Source organism: Seriola dumerili, unplaced genomic scaffold (assembly GCF_002260705.1).
Source record: "Seriola dumerili isolate Sdu_G_001 unplaced genomic scaffold, Sdu_1.0 BDQW01000012.1, whole genome shotgun sequence".
Taxonomy (NCBI): domain Eukaryota; kingdom Metazoa; phylum Chordata; class Actinopteri; order Carangiformes; family Carangidae; genus Seriola; species Seriola dumerili.
In genome coordinates this window covers 1,889,593-1,897,229 of record NW_019174267.1, presented here as the reverse complement: position 1 = coordinate 1,897,229, position 7,637 = coordinate 1,889,593, and positions in this window count along the sequence as shown.

The following is a 7,637-nucleotide window of genomic DNA, read 5'->3' as shown; positions in this document are numbered from 1 at the left end:
CTGGGAGCTGTACTGGGAGCTGTACTGGGAGCTGTGACTGGGAGTTGTACTGGGAAGCTGTACAGGGGAGCTGTACAGGATTGTACTGGGAGTTGTACAGGGAGTTGTACTGGGTAGTTGATACTGGGAGTTGTACCTGGGAGCTGTACTAGGAGCTGTACTGGGAGCTGTGTACTGGGAGCTGTTACTGGAGTTGTACTGGGAGCTGTACGGAGTTGTACTGGGAGTTACTGGGAGTTGTACTGGGAGCTGTACTGGGAGTTGCTTACTGGGAGCTGTACTGGGAGCTGTACGATGGGGAGTTATGTACGGGAAGCTGGATGTACAGGGAGTTGTACATGGGAGTTGTACTGGGAGCTGGTACTGGAGTTGTACTGGGGAGTTGGTTACTTGGGGGTTGTACTGGGAAGCGTCTGGAGCTTAACTGGGAGCTGTACTGGGAGTTGTACTGGGAGTTGTACTGGGAGTTGTACTGGGAGCTGTACTGGGAGCTGTACTGGGAGCTGTACTGGGAGCTGTACTGGGAGTTGTACTGGGAGCTTGTAGACTATCTGAAGTAACATCAACATTTTCAGAAAGTTTTTTCGTTCTTGATGTGAAGTGAGTCAGAGTCAGTTCACTGCTGCTTCAGTTTAAACATTAAGAGACAAACACATGGAGAGCGAGCAGCTGGATAGAGACACGGGACAGTTTACTGAGACACAGGCGTCCTCACAGAACCACACACAGGTGTGTCTCTCTCTCTCTCTCATTGAGCCAGCGGCCCAGTTTGTGCAGCAGCCCTAGTTCTCCCAACAGCAACAATCGTGGATTAATTCCTGTCTGAGGTGGTTCTTAGGTGGTTTTGGACCATGGTTATGTCTTCAGCAGGACCAATGAGCAACAGACAGGAAGTGTTACCCTGTCTGTAAACATGAGATCTGATGATGATGATAAAAACATGGAAGAAGAGCAGGTTGATCTGTAAAGCCTGAGAATCACTGAGCTGAGTCTCCATGTGGGAAACAGGTCTTTTCTGATCCAGATGGTCTTTGAGTCTTTGAGTCTGAGTCTTTCTGAACTTTCAAACATGTCTTCATTCTGTCAAACATCTTGCTGGTTTTAGACCATCAGGGATTCATCTGCAGAGAAACAGATGTTTGCTCTACAGCTTCAAGGTGACCCCCACCCCCTCCACCCCACCCCTGGACCTTCGTGCCATCCTGTTTCTGTTGGTCAAGTTCCCGATGTGCGTGTCTTGTCTCTAATCTGCAGGTTGTGGGACATCCAGGCGAGGCCGGGGGTCACGGTGTGATCGGTAAAGCTGATCTGGGACACGTGAGCAGCGGCTCCTCGGGCCGTGCGGGACGTGATGCGTATCAAAGCGGCACTGGGATTAAGGGAAAGGGGTTAGAGCTGCAGTGTGACTGTGCAGCTCAGCGCCGTGTTCACAGCAGCAGGTAATTGTGTCAGACAGGTGACGACGGTCGCTGTGTGCCGCTGACCTCAAATGATTATCAGCAGGGACAAAGTCCTCTGATCCTGGGAGGAAAAATTATGTCTCTGATCCTCCCAACATGACGGTCTCACACTGTCGTCAGTCCTTTTGTATTGATTTATTGATTTATTGTCTCATAAATATCTGACGCTTCAGTGGTACATCAGGCTCAACAGATTTTAATTAAAGTTGGTCTCCACAGTCTGAAGCTGAGACAAGCTGCAGCATCTGTTTGTCTTCACAGTTACAGAACAGTGTGACTGCAATTAGGTGTTTCAGCCCTGTAAGCAGGGCTCGAGTTATGGAGTGGTTTGGAGGAGTCTGACCTCCCTGATTTAACCTGGACCCCCCAAGAGAGGTAAAAACATAGAAGGACAAAGTACATAGAAAAAAAAGCATACAGTGCGGAGAGAAGCAAAAAGCCCAATAGGCTTATTTAAAGCCCCCACTAAGTATGTTGAAATATCACATTATAAGGATAGAAAATAAACAAGCCAGAAAATAATGTGAGTATGTAAAAATGACGAGAAACTGATAGATTCAAAATATATATAATAAAATAATAAAACAGCATTAATGATAATAATAACAAGATAAGAGCAAAAAATGTGAGAATGTAATGTGTGTGCAATATGAGCAAAACAAATAAGACATTAATACATGGACAGTTGTACATGGGAAAGATGGTTTTAAAATAGCACTTAAATGGTCTTTTAAACATCTTTTATAAGGTTTTATAGAAGAACAGTTCTTTGCAAAATGGAGAAAGCCATTTCATAATTTGATACCCCTAAATGTTTAGGAAAATTGACCTGTGTAAGTGAGAAATTAGGGGAAGATGAAAATCATAAGATTGACAAGTTGAATAAGAATGGACCTGTGAGTTTACCTTAAGGTACGTTTTCAAAATGCTCAGGAATATTCCTTTTATATATGCTACTTACCTGTAATTGTAAATATTACAATATATTTCCCATAATTATGTCTGGAAGAATCAGAATCTTGTAATACAATTTCAAACACCCCTAAAGTGGACTGTACCATTTCTTAAACTGGATTTTAGCTGAGCGTCTGTTTGCCTGCCTAACTTCTGGTTCATTTCTTCAAATCTCTGTATCTCAAAGACACTGTAGCTAAATGTATGTAGCAGTTAGCTAACTATCTAACCTGTTTAATACACTTTACTTTCTTACCTTCAGAGTCTGAATTAAATTGTGTCAAGAATTTACACATAAGCACTAATGTTAGCTAGCCTCTAACTTTAGCCTTAAGTGGTGCACCCTTTCATTTCCAGTGTTAACTTGTCATTTTAACACCAATATAAAATGTCAGATGAGAACAGACAAAGAACCATGAACTCAAGTAACTTGGCTGGTCATGACCATAATACAACTTGACGTGACTTTAGACACTGGGAATGGACCAATGAAGCGGGAAGCCAACTTACGGGACTTGACATGCAGGGGAAGATCCTTGGTGGACAGCCATACCCTCTGGCCGCTCTGGTAAGATGATACAGGAGTCCGCCACTGGTCTGCGACCTTCTTGTAAACCTCAGAGTTCCTCATCAGTATCTGCTGGGCTTGGGTCCATGTCCGGCGACAACGATGGACCAGAGAGAGTGCAGAGGGAACATTGACCTCATGTTCCAGTGCATGAAACAGAGGCGGCTGGTAACCATAAACACAAAAAAGGGAGACATGCCAGTGGATGAAGTGTTGTGTGCATACTCAATCCAAATGAGGTGATTGCTCCAGGAGGTAGGATTCTGAGAGGTAAGGCACTGCAACCCGGTCTCCAGTTCCTGGTTGAGCCTCTTGGTCTGTCCATTGGTCTTTGGGTGGTGGCCAGAGGATAGGCTAACTGTGGCCCCAAGGCAGTTTCAGAAGGCTTTCCAGAACTTTGCTATGAACTGAGGCCCCTGGTCAGACAGGACGTCCCTGGGAAAGCCATGGAGACGAAACACATGGTGCCGAACCAACTCTGCTATCTCCGTGGCAAAGGGGAGTTTAGGCAGGGGTATTAAATGAAACATCTTAGAGAATCTGTCGACTACTGCGAGAATGGTGGTATTACCTTCAGAGGGGGGTAAACCAGTTACGAAATTGAGGGAGATGTCTGGCCAGGGGCGCTGGGGCGCAGGCAGCGGGTGCAGGAGACCAGAGACGGGCTTCTGGGAAGTCTTGTTCCACACACAGGGCAGGCAGCCACATACTCCGTCACCCCCTTCCTGATGGATGGCCACCAAAACCGCTGGCGGACTCCAGGATGGCAGGAGAGGAGAGAGGTGTGGGCCGAGTGGATAACCTGTGAACAAAGCTCAGGAGGGACAAACAGCTGGTTGGGAGGAACCCCGTCAGGAACTAAACATCTCTGAGTAGCTTCCTTTACCTTGTTCTCAATCTCCCAAGTGACAGCTCCCACAAAACACGAAGGTGACAGAATGGGAGAGCTGGCCTTGGGTTCAAAGTCCGGGGAGAATAGTTTCGAAAGAGCATCCGGCTTGAGGTTCTTGGAGCCAGGGCGATAGGAGAGAGAGAAATTAAATCTGTCAAAGAACAGAGCCCACCTTGCCTGCCTGGCATTAAACCTCTTAGCCGTCCTCAAGTACTCCAGATTCTTATGGTCGGTCCACACAAGGAATGGCAGCTTGGCTCCCTCCAACCAGTATCTCCCCTCCTCTAATGCTACCTTTATGGCCAAAAGCTCACAATCCCCAACATCATAGTTCCTCTCTGCCGATGACACAGGGATGCAATTTGTTGTCCTTGGCTGACCTTTGAGAGACGTTGGCGCCGATTCCAAGGTCCGAGGCATCAACTTCCATAACAAACTGGAGGGAGGGATCTGGCAGAACGAGGACAGGGGCAGAGGCTCTTCAGGAAGGCTGTCTCAGCCAGTGAATTCCAAAGGAACTGAGATTTGGAAGAGGTTAGAGCATGCAATGGGGCAGCAATGGACCTAAAGTTCCTAATGAACTTCCTATAAGAATTAGCAAACTCCGGGAAACGGTGAACCTTCTTCCGGCAGGAAGGAGTTTGCCAACTCGCCACATCGCTGACCTTCTCAGGGTCCATCCTCACATCCCCCTCTGTGATGGCGAATCCCAAAAAAGAGACTGTGGAGACATGAAACTCACATTTCTCCGCCTTTACAAACAGTTGATTGTCAAGGAGCCTCTGGAGAACCTGTCTGACATTGTGGAGTGTCCTCATCCAGGGAGAAGATGAGTATGTCATCAAGATAAACAAACACAAAACAGTTAAATATGTCTCTGAGGATGTCGTTCACAAAGGCCTGAAACACAGCTGGAGTGTTCATTAGACCAAAAGGCATCACGAGGTACTCATAATGTCCACTAGGGCTGTTAAAGGCAGTCTTCCGCTCATACCGCTCCCTTATTCTGACTAGATGATAAGCGTTACGCAGATCAAGCTTAGTAAACACTTTAGCACCTTGTAACAGTTCAAAACCAGAAGAGATTAATGGGAGGGGGTACCTGTTGTTAATGGTGGTGTCATTAAGGCCTCTGTAATCAATGCAGGGCTGGAGAGACTTGACCATCTTGCCCAGAAAGAAGAATCCCGCGCCCCCTGGAGATGAGGATGGGCGGATGATTCCTGCTGCCAAAGCAGAGTCGATGTACTCCTTCATTGCCTGCTCCTCTGGAGCAGACAGGGAGTACAGACGGCCTTTGGGGGGAGAAGTGCCCGGCAGCAGGTCAATGGCGCTGTCATATGGGTGACGAGGGCAAAAAGAGGTGGCCTTGGCTTTATTGAAAATCTCCTTAAGCTCCAAATAGCAAGCAGGAACCTTGGAGAGATTAGGTAAATCAGTCTCTGAAGCAGGGGACCCCAAAATGACTGGAACATGGGCAGGAGGGGTGGACTAGTCTGGGAAACAGCATTGCTTACAATTAGCTCCCCACGGTATAAACTTGCCTGTGTGCCAGTCTACATGGGGGTTGTGGTCATGGAGCCAGGGATGACCCAGAGTCAGAGGGTGCTGGGGAGGATGATAAAGGTGGAAACTGACACTCTCTGTGTGGGAGTCAGGGAAGGAGAGTGTAGCCGGTGGAGTGTGGTGAGTTACCGTACAGAGAAGGTGACCATCCAGGGCGCTAGCTTTGAGAGGTTGAGATAGAGGCAGAGGGGAAAGTTTTAATTTCTTAGCCAAGCCGTAGTCCATGAGGTTGGCATCGGCTCCAGAGTCATCGAGGGCTGGATGGCTAAGGGAGGCGAGGGAAGACATAAGTCTGACTGTCGGAAGCTGACGAGCAGAACTTGGGTGTAGCAAGGTCTGACTTACCAGAACGTTCTGCCTCCCAGCTGCACCTCTGCCTCTCAATGGGCAGCTGCTGGGAAAATGTCCAATCTGAGAACAATATATGCAGCGGCCCTCGTCTGCGTCGTTGACATTTCCTGGGTGACAGTCTGGTTCTCCAAAGTTGCATCAGCTTCTCCAGGGCACTGGGGAGTGCCTCAGTGGGGGTCACAGGAGGTGGACGCTGCCAGGAAGGCTGAGGAGCTGCCTGCATTCTGCCTAGGCTGGTTGGTCATGGAGCTGCTGGTGCGTAGTCTTGCTTTCTCTTGTTCATATAGTCTTTTGTCTATCTTGGAGGCAAGAGCAATGAGAGCGTCCAGTTCAATAGGTAATTCCAGAGGAGCAAGGTGGTCCTTTAAAGTCTCCGATAGACCCTTGAAAAAGGGATCAGACAGTGCAGGTTGATTCCAACCACTCTCAACTGCAAGGGTGTGGAACTCAATAGCATGGTCCAAAACTCTTCTCTTACCCTGGCAGAGAGGGACAAGAGACCTGGAAACATCCCGACCCGCTAACACTGTCTGGAAAACCTGAATAAGAGTCTCCTTAAATAATGGCAGTGAGTTATAGATAGCCGAACCCCTATTCCATTCAGCAGTGGTCCAGGCTTCAGCTTGACCGGACATGTGGGAAATCATTAATGCCACTTTAGCACAATCTGAAGTGAAGGAGGCGGCTTGAAATTCAAAATATAACTCACAATTAGCAAGAAAAGCTCTGCAGTCTCCGGAGTCACCTGAAAAATGTTCCGGACTGGACCGGCAGGACCCACAGGAGAAGGCACCTCTGGAGAAGCCGTTGATGAAGAGCCAATGCAAACGTCACAGGCAGCGGACAGCATCTGCTGCTTTTGCATCTGCTCCACCAGGAAGTTCATCTGCGTACCAAAGGCTGCCAATAGGCTCTCCTGACGATCTGACCCTCTCTCTCATCTCAGGCTGGAGAACACTTAACTGCTCCTCCTGATGATGAATCCTCTGTCCTTGTTCCTGGAGTGCAGCACGGAGCGGATCTGAGTCTGTAGAGTCCATGGTGTGGCCAGATCGTACTGTCAAGCACACACTGGATGTGGACCGACAAAGCAGACTCAGATGAGGGTCAGGTTCAAAGTTTTAATCATTTCAAAAATCGGTACACAGGTGATCAGTCAATATGGTAGAAGTATCACAATCGTCAGGCAAAACTCACTGGTCAAAGAACAGGCAAAATCACACGAACATAAGGGACTACACGAGATAATGGTGGAGCGCTCACACAGGGGTAAAGACAATCTGGCAACACAAGGGGAAGACAAGGACTTAAATACTCTAAGGCAGGGGAGACAATGAGACACAGGTGAAACACATTAGGGCGGGGCAGGTAGGCACACAGGAGGGAAACTTGATAGGACATGGGATCTGAAACGAGACAAGACAATGGTTACCAAAATAAAACAGGAAACACAGGGAAACATTAAAGAAAAAGAACCATGAACTCAAGTAACTTGGCAGGTCATGACAATAATGGCGAATGTCCCTGACTGACTGACTAAGTGATCGTATTTCCACCATTGGTTAGATGAATGACACATGAAAAGAAATTTTGTTTCTACTTTCTACAAAGAGAATGAACAGACAGAGTGGTCTGTAGTAGATTTAGATTGATCTGTTTCTACACCTCACAGATGAAGTGTCACTGTCAACAGTCTGGACTTGTCCCAGTCCAGTCAGGTACAGGTGAGTTGAGGCTCAGCTGGTTTCAGTAAGAACTTGACCCTGAGTTTGGACCATGTGAGTCCAGACCAGCATGCTTTAAAGCCTGTATGACATCATCCAGGAGAGTTTCTGTGTTCAGTCAA